The 15,653-nt window shown below is 43.5% G+C and overlaps 1 non-coding gene across 1 annotated transcript; it reads right to left on the reverse strand.

Moving 5' to 3' along the window:
• Nucleotides 1-2,831: 2,831 nt before the first annotated feature.
• On the reverse strand, nt 2,832-2,938 carry LOC145056099 (small nucleolar RNA R71). The gene has a single exon (XR_013685635.1). It is a non-coding gene; the product is annotated as a small nucleolar RNA R71 (small nucleolar RNA).
• Nucleotides 2,939-15,653: the final 12,715 nt, after the last annotated feature.

Genomic DNA, 15,653 nt, shown 5'->3' on the forward strand with positions numbered 1-15,653 from the left:
TGTTTAGAGCTACCCCTCGGGGTGTGAAAAATTTGATGAAGCTTTGTTCCCTTGTTTCTATTTGCCAATAACTTGTATCCTTCAAGGGCTTTTATTGTGTATACTGACGGTATTTTGCTTATGTATTAATTGGCAATAGTTGTGTTTGCTTTTGTGTGCCTTGGTGCTACCTTACATTGTATTGCTTTTTTATGGATTGGGCATGTTTGTTTGTTCATGGGCATTTTTTGTTAAGATTTTGGGCATGCTAAGCCTCTTGTATAGATTTTTTGTTACTCGTGACGACTTTATTCTGAAACTTGTCGTTTTGTTGCTTTCTGTGTGAGTATGTGCATGTGCGCGTGTGGATTCACTAAGTATCATCTGTGTTTCATTTTTACTTCATAATACATGCCCATGGTGCATAATATATTAAAACTAGTGCATTTTCTCTATTGCCATTATGTAATCCTGATACATGCTAGTTTTTAATGCACTAAAGTTCCCTATCGGACTACACTAAGCATTCACCTATCGGTTCGGGTGATCAGTCCGGACGGGGGATGTTTTACTAGAAATATTGATATTGCCATATTTATACATATTTTTAGGCAATATTTAAGTACATTTTACATATATTTTGGTTATTTGCATAGAATAATGGTACTTATAAGGATAAATAGTTATTTGCAGCCAAAGTAGAAGCATTTTTGAAGAAAGGGACCAGAACTGACAATACTTGGAACTTTGGAGGCTTGAAGGGAAGAAAGATAAAAAAAACCCACGAAATTGTGATATTCACGACGTAAGTAATTTGATGTTCACGATGTAAGTAGAGAATTCTACAAGATATGCATCCGGGTGGAAGAATCCTTGTCGAATACGTAAAACTCGAGTTGACGACGTGAATCATTATAGTTCACGACGTGAACTTGGTAAAATCAGATACTAGAAATTCTCTTGATCATTACGACTTAAAAAAAAATTTGGCCAGAGAAAAGGGTTTCAGAAGACGAATTTTAGCAGAAGAAAAGTCTTGGAAAAAGGTTTTCAACACCAAAAGAGTAGAGGTTCGTCATTAGTTTAATTGTTGATACTTGAACATGTCTTATACTTTGATTTGTGTTTGTTTATTTGCTACTATGAGTAGCTGAATCTAGCAACTCTTGTTTAGCTAGATGAAGCTTCTGACATATGGTTTAGCTTGATAGCTATTGGATTTGATTAGTTGGTAAATTTCTTGTGTTTGATTATTATTACCTAGCATGCTTATGTTTGTTTCTTTAGTTGCTTAAATTCGTGTTCTGTGTAGCTAATGATTATTAGATTACATGAGCTTGAAACCTAGTGATTTAGTGAACATTAAATTGCTAGAGCTAGGATCGACCCAATCTTAGGTAGTAACTAAAGTAATTAAATTTATTTGTGCTTGAGAGCATAATTGTGACCATAATTGTGTTACATAGCCCATCTATAAATAACTAATTATGTGTTTTGCTTATGTATGACCGTACAAGGTAGTTCATGAATTGGTAAAAAGATTAGTAAATTTAGACTTGAATTGCTAATTACATAATAATTGGTAACCAACTTTGATAATCCATAATTTTCAGCTAACCATATAGAGGAAGTGGATTCGAACTAAACAGGAGTGTTTTAATTAATTGATTGAATTATGTGACTTAAGCTCATCTGGTCTTGTAAAATCAGATAAAACCCCATCTTTGCTCTAAAATTAGGTTAATTTAATAGTAGATAAATTAATTAGTCAAAACCGTTCCCTGTGATCGACACCCGACTTACTCAACTATTCTATAATTCGACTAGGTACATTTCCTAGGTGCATTTTAGTTAGTAAGTGAGTTACGTTATAAATTATAAAATTAGTGGGTACTTTTGTGCACATCAAGTTTTTGGCGCCGTTGCCGGGGAACCGCTTAGTTAATTACTGATTTATTTGCTTTAAATTAATCGATCCTTTTTGTGGGGTATAACCTGAAAGGAGTTATTTTTCAGTTTCATTTTTTTATGGCATTACAGAACTCACGACATGAGCGTTATAGGCTCACGACGTGAATCATGTGATTCCTCGTTTTCTTAGTTTAGTTTTTCTTTCTTAGTTCAGTTTTACGTTTTTTTTTATCTTGTTTATATTGCAGGAGTTAATGACCACGGGCTCTAACACACCTTTGGTGCCACCTCTTGAAGATCCAGAGTCCACCCTTCACAAAAAGAAAGATAAGAACATGAAAGAAGATCAAACACCAAAGAAGACGCCCTTACAAGAACTCAAGTCAGTGTTCTCAAAGAAGTCGGGAAAGAAAACGGAAGAATCGAGTTCATCTTCAAAGGACAAGAACAAGGTTGAAGACTTAGATCAAATACCTATCCCGAACGAATCTGAATACGAATCTGAAGCCAAGTTTGTACTTTATACAAGTGAACCCGAGAACGAGCTAAGAAACGAGATGGCGAATATTGAAGAAATGTCCATGGGAGCTTACAGAAAGAGAATTAGAGATGATGTTGGTCTAGGTTTAGTACAACCTGCCATACCTGCCACTTCCACATTCGAGCTGAAAGGACATATCCTTTCTGCACTGAAGGATATCCCATTCTATGGAAAAGACCATGAGGATGCGTTTAAGCATTTAGATGAAGTCAACGACATTACTGATTATTTCAATGTCCTGAATGTGAATAGAGATACCATCTTGCAAAGGATGCTTCCTGCTACTTTTAAGGGAGTTGCTAAGGATTGGTTAAAAGAACTACCACCTGGTACAATCACTACTTGGGCTCAAATGTGTGAGCAGTTTCTAGACCAATTCTGTCCACCAACCAAGATAGCTTAACTCAAGAAGGCAATAGCCAATTTTGAGCAAAACCCGGGGGAGTCACTTTACAAGGCTTGGGAGCGCTACAAGGGGTTGTTAAGGAATTGTCCTCAACATGACCTTAACATTTAACAAGAAGTGTCCATATTCTATGACGGGGTCAATGTAATGACAAGGCAACTCCTTGATTCTCAAGGAACACTTACAAAGAAAAATTTGGGTGAAGTCAAGGAATTAGTTGAAGAATTTGCAAAGCATTCTCGTCAATACCACAATTGTAACAACGGAAATTTTAAAACAAAATTTTCATTTCTAAAAATGTATTTTCATCCAACATAAGGCATAGATATCCAATGTATCATGTCATAATACAAATCATATAAATCCCAAGATCATAAGTCCTCCATCAGTGTGTACCGATCACGCCGGTGCCTTCCCACGGTCCTCACTAGTACCTGAAACACATACACAACAACTGTAAGCATAAATGCTTAGTGAGTTCCCCAAAATAGAACTTACGCACATATGCCTTTCCAGGCCCTAGCCTTCCGGTCCATGTGTCTCAGGGGACTTCCGTCCCTGCTGGGTAAACCTTCCGGTCCTACCCACGCCAACCTTACGGTCCACATTATAACGCCTTCCGAACCATAACATATTCGCCTTCCGGCCCATAACATAATGCCTTCCGGCCCATATCAAGCATATCATACATAGCACATATAACAATTAACTTATCACATATAGCACATATGACTCATACCATATCCGACCTTCCGGTCACACAGTCAATCCCTTCCGGGTACAGTATAGTGAGAAGACTCACCTCGTGAATATCGATAGTTAGCAAATCCCGGAATCGCTCGTGCTCGATCCTCCGAGCTACAATCCCTCTATAACATCATATGTCTCTTATTAACACTTTTACCACTAAATTTGACTACCCCTCTCAAGTCAACACTAGTCAACGGTCAACTTTGACCGGACTCGGCGAGTGCACTAGGGCAACTCGGCGAGTCTAGGCGTTTTCACCAACTCCCTAGGATTCCCTTTTTACACGTCGAGTACTTCCCTGACTCGACGAGTTCCACCTGGAAGAATCGCGGGGCCACCCCGACTCAACTCGCCGAGTTTCAAGAACAACTCGGCGAGTCCCAGTTCGACTCAGTCCACCTGACAACCCTTTCTAACTTGCCGTGACTCACTGAGTCAACTCACGATTCGACAGGATCATTCTAAGGGCAATCTTCAAGCTACTCGCCGAGTCTGTTCATCGGACTCGGCGAGTCCATGCCATGCAACCACTCAAACTTGTTTCTAAGGTCAGATCTGCTCCAACAATTCATAGATCTGACTTTACTAGACAGATTCATCACGTAAAGTCCTTATCTTGGTGTTCATAACACACCCCATGGTTCATAAATGGTATTTTGACCTAAGGCATAAGGATTCCAATCTAAAACCCCCATTGATACATAAAAAGCTTGGGCAAAGGGACACTCTGGACCTCCAAGGGTCCAGATCTATAGTCTAAATCGCTTAAGGGACCAAGGAGGCACTAGATCTAGCCACAAAAGGGTCCTATAAACCCTAAATCAATATAAACATCAACATAGCAAAGGATAGCTCGAAGATAGTACCTCAAATGAGATGTTCTGGACTCCAAACTCTCAGAAAGTGGCTCCTCTTGCTTTCCCTTAGCTGATCCTCCCTTTCCCTTGCAAGATGACACCTCCAAGATCAATAATGGCTTCCTACTTTGCTCCAAACGCCCACACTCGCTACGGTTTCACTCTAAGGACTGGTGAGCACAAATGACCGCCATAAGGCCCTTTAAATAGGTCCCAAACCCATGAAATTAGGGTTTCATTAAACAGCGCGGACTCGCCGAGTCCAGGCGCGAACCCGCGTCCAGAATCGCGATCCTACTCGGCGAGTCTGAGCTCCGACTCGCCGAGTCCACTCTCAAGACATCGAAAATTGAAAGCATAAAAGATACCTGGAAATCCGGGCTGTTACAACTCTCCCCCACTAGAACTAGACTTCGCCCTCGAAGTCTCGCTCTGAAAATAGCTCTGGGTGCTGCTCACGCATCTCACGCTCCGGCTCCCAAGTCATCTTTGATCCCTTCCGATGTTGCCACTGAACCAACACCAAAGGTACTTCCTTGTTCCTCAGAACCTTGATCTTCCGATCTCTGATGGCCACCGGCCTTTCGGCATAATTCAGGCTCGCATCAACCTGAATATCCTCTAATGGAACCACGGCCGACTCATCGGCTATACACTTCCTCAGCTGCGACACATGAAAAGTGTCGTGAATCTGCCCCAACTCTGTCGGCAAATCCAAACGATAGGCTACCCGGCCTACCCTTGCAATCACACGGAATGGACCAATATAGCGGGGCCCTAACTTGCCCCTCTTCCTGAACCGTATCACTCCTTTCCAAGGAGAGACCTTCAGGAGAACGAGATCGCCGACCTAAAACTCAAGCTCGGACCGGCGTCTGTCTGCATAACTCTTCTGTCGGCTCTGGGCGGTCAACAACCTCTGTCTGACCTGCTGAATCTGCTCTGTCGTCTGAAGCACGATCTTTGTACTGCCCATCACTCTCTGCCCAACCTCTCCCCAGCAAATGGGGGTCCGACACCTCCTGCCATACAACAGCTCAAAGGGTGGCATACCAATGCTCGAATGATGGTTGTTGTTGTAGGAAAACTCTGCCAAGGGTAAATACGCATCCCAACTACCCCCGAAGTCCAACACACATGCGCGGAGCATGTTCTCAAGCGTCTGAATCGTCCGCTCACTCTGACCGTCTGTCTGGGGATGATATGCGGTACTAAAATGCAGTTTAGTACCCAACTCCTCATGAAATTTCTTCCAGAATCTGGAAGTGAAACGCACATCACGGTCCGAAACAATCGAGATCGGCACCCCATGCCGAGATACCATTTCTCTCACATACACCTCCGCCAATTTCTCCGCTGAAGAACTCTCACTGATGGCAAGGAAGTGAGCGCTCTTTGTCAACCTGTCCACAATCACCCAAATTGCGTCAACTCCTCTGGCAGTCCTCGGCAATTTGGTGATGAAATCCATAGTGATCTGTTCCCACTTCCACTCGGGAACCTCCAATGGCTGCAACTTGCCATGCGGCCTCTGGTGCTCGGCCTTAACCCTACGGCAGGTCAAGCACCTCTCAACAAACCATGAGACGTCTCTCTTCATACAGGGCCACCAATACTCCTTTCTCAAATCCAAATACATCTTCGTAGCCCCGGGATGAATCGAGAACTTCGATCGATGCGCTTCCTCCATCAAAATAGTACGCGTACCGCCCACAAACGGTACCCAAATTCTACCCTGAAAAGTCATCAGCCCTCTACTATCCGTAACGAATCCTGATACCAAACCAACGACCTGTTCCTTCTTCTGCATCTCTGGTCGCACAGTCTCGGTCTGTGCCTCACGAACGGCATCCAATACCGGAGTCATCACGGTCAATCTCAAACATACATCCCGCAGTGGAGTGCTCTCCGCCCTGCGGCTCAACGCATCGGCTACCACATTAGCCTTGCCTGGGTGGTACAGGATCTCACAATCATAATCCTTGACCACATCCAACCACCTCCTCTGCCGCATATTTAGGTTGGGCTGATCCATCAAGTACCTCAAACTCTTGTGGTCCCGTGTATATCGTACACCGAACCCCATACAAGTAGTGACGCCAAATCTTGAGGGCGAACACTACTGCCCCCAACTCTAGATCATGGGTGGGATATCTCATCTCATGAGGCTTCAGCTGCCTCGATGCATATGCTATCACATGCCCCCTCTGCATCAGCACCGCACCCAGCCCCAAAATCGATGCATCACAATATACCACAAAATCCTCCATCCCTTCCGGGAGAGCTAATACCGGGGCTTCGCACAACCTTTGGCGAAGTGTCTCAAAGGAGGCCTGCTGCTCGGGACCCCATGAAAAAGCAACACCCTTCCGGGTCAATCTGGTGAGTGGCACTGTGATCTTGGAGAAATCCTTAATAAATCTCCGATAATACCCTGCCAACCCAAGGAAACTCCTGATCTCAGAGGGTGACTTCGGCACCTCCCAACTCATTACCGCCTCAACCTTGGCCGGATCGACCAGTATCCCTTCCTGGTTAACAAGATGTCCTAAGAACTAGACCTCCGGCAACCAGAAATCACACTTGGAGAACTTTGCATAAAGTTTCTCCGATCTCAGGACCTCAAGGACCTCCCTCAAATGCTCCTCGTGCTGCTCTCTAGATCTCGAATATATTAGAATGTCGTTGATAAATACAATCACTGACCGATCCAACATCGGCCTACATACACGGTTCATGAGATCCATGAACACAGCCGGGGCATTGGTGAGCCCAAAAGGCATCACCACAAACTCATAATGCCCATAATGCGTCCTGAACGTTGTCTTCTGGACGTCCTCATCCTGCACTCTCACTTGATGGTATCCAGACCTCAAATCGATCTTGAAGAACCAAGATGCTCCCTGCAACTGATCAAACAAATCGTCGATCCTCGATAATGGGTAACGGTTCTTGACCGTCAACTTGTTCAACTCCCAGTAATCAATGCACATCCGGTGTGAACCATCCTTCTTCTTGACGAACAGGATAGGCGCTCCCCACGGTGAGCTGCTCGGCCGAATAAACCCCTTCCCAAGCAGCTCCTGAAGTTGCGAGGATAACTCTTGCATCTCTGGAGGTGCAAGACGATAAGGCACCTTTGCGATAGGCGCGGCCCCCTGAACCAAGTCGATACTGAACTCCACTTGCCTCACAGGAGGCACACCCGGCAACTCCTCGGGAAAAACATCTGGAAACTCACGCACCACCGGAACCTCCTCAACTGAACTCAGTCTCTCGGAAGCCACTCGCGTATCCATCACATACGCCACAAAACCCTTACAGCCCTGTTGTAGACACTGCCTCGCCCTAGCGGCCGAACAAAAAGCTGATCCCGAACGTGTACCCTCGCCGTACACCGAAAGAACTCCCCCACTAGGGTCTCGTATGGTCACCAGCTGACGCTCGCAGTCCATAACTGCGCCGAATCTGCTCAACCAGTCCATGCCCACAATGACACAGACATCACCCATCGCAAAAGGAACCAGATCAATCGGAAACTCAACCCCGAAAATCTCTAACACACATCCACAGAGAACCTTCGTGGCACAAATCACCCTCTCGTCAGCTATAGAAACTCTCAGAGGCCGACTCAATGCCTCACGACTAACACTGATATGCTGACTAAAGGCCCAAGATACAAAAGACCGACTCGCACCCGAGTCAAATAACACTAAAGCAGGTACAGAGTTCACCAGGAAAGTACCTACGCATAACATAATATAAGCATAATATCTCAACATCAAAATAAATACATGAAAGAAAACATACCCGCCACAACATCGGGCGCAGCGCGGACCTCTTCCGCAGTCAGCTGAAAGGCTCTCCCACGAGCCCTCGGGGCCTCGGCCTTCACTGGTCGAGTCTCAGCAGTCCTGGCAGCAGGTGCATATCCCTGATGAAGCTGAGGGCACTCGGCCTTCCGATGGCTGGTCTGGTTGCAATGAAAGCAAACCATAAACCCCTTGGGGCAATCCCTCGCAATGTGCCCCTCCTTGCCACACTTGTAGCAAGCTCCTGATCGACATGTCCCCTCGTGACCCTTGCCTCACTTTCCGCAAGTGCGGCCCTTCGGACCTCCCGACCTCGAATCGGCGGACTTAGTCCGCTTGGCTGCCGGCTGAGACTGAGCCGGCCGCCGATCCACCCGTTGAGACTCGGCCTTCTCCCTGGCCTGGGTCTCCAACTCGATCTCGCGCTTCCTGGCATTCGTCTGAAGCTCAGCAAAGGTATGATATGTTGAGTTCGACACGAACTCCCAGATATCCCTCCTCAATACACCTAAATATCGGCTCATCCGAGCCTGCTCTGTGGACACCTGCTCGGGGCAGAACATCGCCCTCTCATGAAACTTCCGCGTGATCACCGTAACTGAATCATTACCCTTCTTGAGGGTCAAGAACTCCTGAACCAACCGTTCCCTGTCCACCGGGGGAACGTACTCGTCTCTGAACATAGAGGTAAACCTCTCCCACGTCACAGCTGAAATCTCTGCCAAAGTGAAGCTCGCCATCACGAACTTCCACCAACCCTTCGCTCCCAGACGGAGCTGGTTCAAGGCGAACCGTACTCTCAGATGCTCCGGACATGAACAAGTGTAGAAGCATCCCTCGATATCAACAATCCATCTCATCGCAGCGATCGGATCCTACGTCCCGTCAAACTCAGGTGGCTTCGTGTTGTTGAACTCCCGAAACAGCAACGAGTCACCTCCCTGTGGTCTGGCAGCGGCCACAACTGCGGTAGCTGCAGCGGCTGCAGCCTCCGTCAACGCGACGTAGCGCTCATCAAAGGTCTCCATCAAAGTGGTCTTAATAGACCCAAACATCTCCGGAATCTCAGCCCGGATTGCTGCAGCCACCTCCTCATGAATCATCTGACGAATCTCCTCATCACTCACACTGCTCGTACTAGGTTTGTGGCGTGGTCCAACCATGATGCCTCTGAAATACAACATAGAACTATCAGAGACTCTATTAAGCATAATCGCACTCGATAACACAACCCTACTCAGTCTCCGACTGACCCGGTGTCTTCGGTAATACGGGCCCAATACTACCGACTACACCGCATCAGCATTCATCCCAAGTCCTCCTCCCCAAACCCCGGATCCTGAGTACTCTACTCTTGTCATGCACTAACTACCCGCTCGCCCTCAAAGCATCTCATAGCAACAGATTTCCCCAGACTAAGGCATCACAAATCAGGTCACTCTAGTCCTATCATGAATACCTAGTCTTCTAGCATGCATAACATTTCATATTGTATCATATCATATCTCTTAACACAACATTGTAAGGGTATTTTAGGGATTTTTACCGTTCGGGCGCTGGCTGATCGTACACACTGCTTCATTCTTGTTTATCACAAAATCCTTTATAAAAATCTTATGCCTTTGTTTTTAAAAGTTTTCCTCAAATCCTCGGTTTGAGTTCAGTTACGCCCGAAGGTGTACCCGAATCCCTCAAACCAAGGCTCTGATACCAAATTGTAACAACGGAAATTTTAAAACAAAATTTTCATTTCTAAAAATGTATTTTCATCCAACATAAGGCATAGATATCCAATGTATCATGTCATAATACAAATCATATAAATCCCAAGATCATAAGTCATCCATCAGTGTGTACCGATCACGTCGGTGCCTTCCCACGGTCCTCGCTAGTACCTGAAACACATACACAACAACTGTAAGCATAAATTCTTAGTGAGTTCCCCAAAATACAACTTACGCACATATGCCTTTCCAGGCCCTGACCTTCCGGTCCATGTGTCTCAGGGGACTTTCGTCCCTGCTGGGTAAACCTTCCGGTCCTACCCACGCCAACCTTACGGTCCACATTATAACGCCTTCCGGCCCATAACATATTCGCCTTCCGGCCCATAACATAATGCCTTCCGGTCCATATCAAGCATATCATACATAGAACATATAACAATTAACTTATCACATATAGCATATATGACTCATACCATATCCGACCTTCCGGTCACACAGTCAATCCCTTTCGGGTACAGTATAGTGAGAAGACTCACCTCGTGAATATCGATAGTTAGCAAATCCCGGAATCGCTCGTGCTCGATCCTCCGAGCTACAATCCCCCTATAACATCATACGTCTCTTATTAACACTTTTACCACTAAAGTTGACTACCCCTCTCAAGTCAACACTAGTCAACGGTCAACGGTCAACTTTGACCAGACTCGGTGAGTGCACTAGGGCAACTCGGCGAGTCTAGGCGTTTTCACCAACTCCCTAGGATTCCCTTTTTACACGTCGAGTACTTCCCTGACTCGACGAGTTCCACCTGGAAGAATCGCGGGGCCACCCCGACTCAACTCGCCGAGTCTCAAGAACAACTCGGCGAGTCCCAGTTCGACTCAGTCCACCTGACAACCCTTTCTAACTTGCCGTGACTCACTGAGTCAACTCACGATTCGGCAGGATCATTCTAAGGGCAATCTTCAAGCTACTCGCCGAGTCTGTTCATCGGACTCGGCGAGTCCATGCCATGCAACCACTCAAACTTGTTTCTAAGGTCAGATCTGCTCCAACAATTCATAGATCTGGCCTTCCTAGACTGATTCATCATGTAAAGTCCTTATCTTGGTGTTCATAACACACCCCATGGTTCATAAATGGTATTTTGACCTAAGGCATAAGGATTCCAATCCAAAACCCCCATTGATACACAAAAAGCTTGGGCAAAGGGACACTCTGGACCTCCAAGGGTCCAGATCTATAGTCTAAATCGCTTAAGGGACCAAGGAGACACTAGATCTAGCCACAAAAGGGTCCTATAAACCCTAAATCAATATAAACATCAACATAGCAAAGGATAGCTCGAAGATAGTACCTCAAATGTGATGTTCTGGACTCCAAACTCTCAGAAAGTGGCTCCTCTTGCTTTCCCTTAGCTGATCCTCCCTTTCCCTTGCAAGATGACACCTCCAAGATCAATAATGGCTTCCTACTTTGCTCCAAACGCCCACACTCGCTAGGGTTTCACTCAAAGGACTAGTGAGCACAAATGACGGCCATAAGGCCCTTTAAATAGGTCCCAAACCCAAGAAATTAGGGTTTCATTAAACAGCGCGGACTCGCCGAGTCCAGGCGCGAACCCGCGTCCAGAATCGCGATCCTACTCGGTGAGTCTGAGCTCCGACTCGCCGAGTCCACTTTCAAAACATCGAAAATTGAAATCATAAAAGATACCTGGAAATCCGGGCTGTTACAACAATCCAAGGAATGAAGGAGTAAAGGGAGTTGGGAGTGCACATTCTGAAGAGATGGCTGCTATGATGGCAATGCTAAATAATATGGACCAAAGGCTGACCCAAATGGACCAATCAATTCATGCAATTAGAGTTGGTTGTGAACGATGTAATGGTCCATACTTGACTAATATTGCAACTTGGATGAATATGGGAACAAGAAGGCTCAATTTTGCTACTCGAGTGGAGATAAGTACGATGAAGACTAGAGGAAACCAAAGAAAGAGTGGCTGCCTTACGATGAGTATAAGAAGCAAAAAGAAGAAAAATATAAACAGACATGTCGAGGCTTCTACCAAAAAGAGCAACCACCCGCCGAGAAGAAAGTAGACTTTGAAAACATGTTGACCCGATTTATGGAAGCATCTGAGATAAGACATGATGATACCGATGTGGTGCTAAAGGAACACATAAATATGATGAAAGAACAACACAAAATGATGATTGACTAGCAAGCTTCATTAAGAAATTATCAAGCATCGATTCATAGTTTAGAACTCCAAGTTGGTCAACTCACTACTTTGGTGAATAACAAATTATCTTCACAACTTCCCAAAAAGAAATCTCAATCCCATGTCATGGCTATTGATACTGAAGAAGAGGCAATCTCTGAGGTTTTAGAGGCACTAGAAGTGGAACCAAAACATCCCGATCCAAAGCCGAAGAAGCCGAAGCTCGAAAATGAAGACATTGCTGAAACACCAGACTCACATCGTGAGTCCTCTATGCTGACGTCGTGGGCCCGGTCTGAACAGAAAAATTCTGTATCCGTTCCTGCTCATCAACCGCCTTTGCCATTCCCGTCCCGAGCTAATCTTAGTTCACTGGAAAGGGAACATTTGGATTTCATTCAACAAATAAAGGGTATTCCTATCAATACTCCTTTTATTGATTCACTTTCAAAAATTCCAGAATACACGAAGTTCCTACAAGATCTAATAGACACTCGACATGAATTGAAGAAGAAGTCTAAAGTGATTCTTAGTGAGAAAAGCTCAAGGGCTATATTAGGAGAGATACCTAAGAAGATGGGAGATCCTGGACGCCTCACTCTTCCATGTGACTTTGGAAATAATTTGAAGACTTATGATTTAGCCGATTCTGGGGCTAGCATATATTTGATTCCTTTTTCGTTCTACCAAAAGTTAAATATCCAGAAGATGAAGGCTACGAAGATGACCATCCACATGGCCAATCATTCGGTGACGCATCCAAGGGGAATTATAGAAGACATCCTGGTTAAAATTGGGAAATTTGTTTTCCCAGTTGACTTTGTCATTATGGATATGAAAGAGGTTGCTAATGTCCCCATTATTCTAGGTCGCCCTTTACTGAATACTGCTAGAGCTCTTGTTGATATTCGTGAATCCAAGCTCACATTGAGGGTTGGTGATGAAGAGGAGATTTTTGGAGTACAAGATGGTTTCCAAGGAAATAACATTCAAGGTGAAGTGTTCAATATAGAAGATGACGACGAGCTTGCAAAATTAGAGAAATTAATGGAATAAGGAATCAAAACAATTCAACAAGTCAAACGCACTAAACCAAGAGCAACAATTCCATTTTTCGTTGAAGTCATTGCCTACACAAAACCAACAACTTTGATAAGTGAGGAAAATGATGAAATGACGAGTGATGAAGAAGAAGTTACATCAAAGGTGACTAGTCCAGTGGTGAAGGAAGAGAAGGATACTATGGAGCTTAAGGTGCTGTTTGTTTTTTCGAAGCGAAAATTCATGAAGTCTGCGGACCACCTCTGCAATCCTCTATAGCAGAAAAGGTGGAACAAACGGCTACAGCCCATAATAAAAAGCATGTTTGTTTTTTAACATCTGCAGACTGCTGCAGTAAATTGAAATTTAAATAAACTAATTTTATAAACTGAAAATAGTTTTCAATACCGAAATTTAAATAATTCTAGTCTTAAAACATTTAATAAAAAAACATGTAAAAAAACAAAAATATAAAACTTTTAAAAAAAGTTACATAATTATAAGAGAGGCTAACAACCTTATTCTAGAAAAAAAAAACTAATTTTACAAAACATAAAAAAGAAAAGAATAAAAAAATTTAAGAAAGAATTGCAAATGATGTTACAAACTCGTAAAAAATTACACACGTTAAAAAAGATGAAATTGAAACTTAAAATATTATTAACAGAAATGGTAAAAAAATTAAAGTTTTTTTTTTAAATCAAGTTCAAAAAAATTTATGGAAACTATAATAAGAAATTGTATCAAATTCGTAAATAAATGTTTAAAAAAATATAAGTTTAAAAAAAAATAAGATATACCAAAATTCTAAAAAATACAAATCAAAAAAATGAAAGCTGAAGAGGTTTGAATAGGTAAGTCAAGTGTTGCGCCACGCAGCACACGCGCAGAGGTTTTGCAGTATGAAGTTTTCCAAAAAACAAACTGATGCGAGAGGGAAAGTGATACGCGTGTGTTGCGCCACGCAACAGAAAGTGGTTTGAAGAGTTTTTTTTTAAAACAAACAAACATAACCTAAGTGTGAAGACAAATTAGAGACTAAAGGGACCAAAAGGAAGCTTGACATAGACGAGGTGAAAGCTAAAAAAGAAAACTCGAAGAAGGCATACATTAGACGAGTTCAAACATACAAGAGGCGATGGAAGGAGCAGAAAATCCAGTTGATGATGGACTCATCTGAAGATTCAACGTTGGAGGCACGGAGTCCAGCTCAAGACTCCTCAAAAAGAGGCGCTTCTCAGGAGGCAATCCGAGTTTGGTTTGCGTTTTCTTTCTTTTTATTTTTAATTTTTGCATTTTTTTAGTTTTAGGGAAATCTATCATATCATCCAAACCACTTTATACACAATATAGCACTTAGAGTGGGTTCAGTTTAATATGTGGTAATAATTAATTACAATTTTAATTTGTAAAAAACAGACAAACTCACGGCGTGAATCATTATGGTTCACGACGTGAGTCTAGTATGACTTACGGATTCCTTTTTGGGCCCATATATTACCCGATTCATTAGCCTGATAGTAGTCCGGCTCACTTAATCTTTAAATTAAATGGCCCATTTGTATAGCCCAGAACGGACTCACGACGTGAACCCTTTAGGATTCAAGACGCGAAACCTGAAATACATAGGACCACAGATTAAAGACAAAATCCAATTAACCTAATTCATTTCTTTATCCCTCATGAAGTGAATGTGTTTCCTTTGGTCCCCCCTCTTCGCGATTGCGGCCGACATTCCTCATATTCTCCTTGTTCTTATGTAATTCACCATTCTAGGTAAATTAATCTTCTTCACATTGTTTATTGTTGACTTATTTACTAGATTTAGGGGTTAGGGTTTGCATTTCACTTGAATCTTAAAAATCGATACCCTATATATGTAAAGTTTTTGTTGCATGTGCTTGTAATGAGTTTGAAGTTGCCCTAGGAGTAAACCCCATTAACATTGTTGGCCCTATTTGACTTCTGTTATGCCCGATTCTGACTTCTTCTTACGACTTCACGACGTGAATCTTTAGGGATTCATGACATGAATCCTGGGACTTGACAGTTTCTGTTATGTTTAATTCTAATCCTTTGGGATGTTTTTGTTGGTTGTGTTTTATGATGATTTATGCAGAAATGGCTACTAGGAGGGAAGTACCAACTGGAGTGGCGGGTTTACATCCGTTCTACAATTTCCCAACAACAATGTCTCGAGAAATTTTGACCCGCTGGAACAACCGTTTGGGGTGGCTTTACAACATGGAGATTGTAGTTGCACCCACCATAAATTGGACACGTTTGAGGGAAGTTGGACTTATGGATAGGTAGTCCCCGTTTCTTACTGTAACATCCCGAAATTCAGGTAAGGCTATTTAGCCCTTCTTTTTTTTCAAGTGGTCAAGATTAGTCCTTGAGTG

Source organism: Lactuca serriola, chromosome 5 (assembly GCF_051521515.1).
Source record: "Lactuca serriola cultivar US96UC23 chromosome 5, Lser_US96UC23_V15, whole genome shotgun sequence".
NCBI lineage: Eukaryota > Viridiplantae > Streptophyta > Magnoliopsida > Asterales > Asteraceae > Lactuca > Lactuca serriola.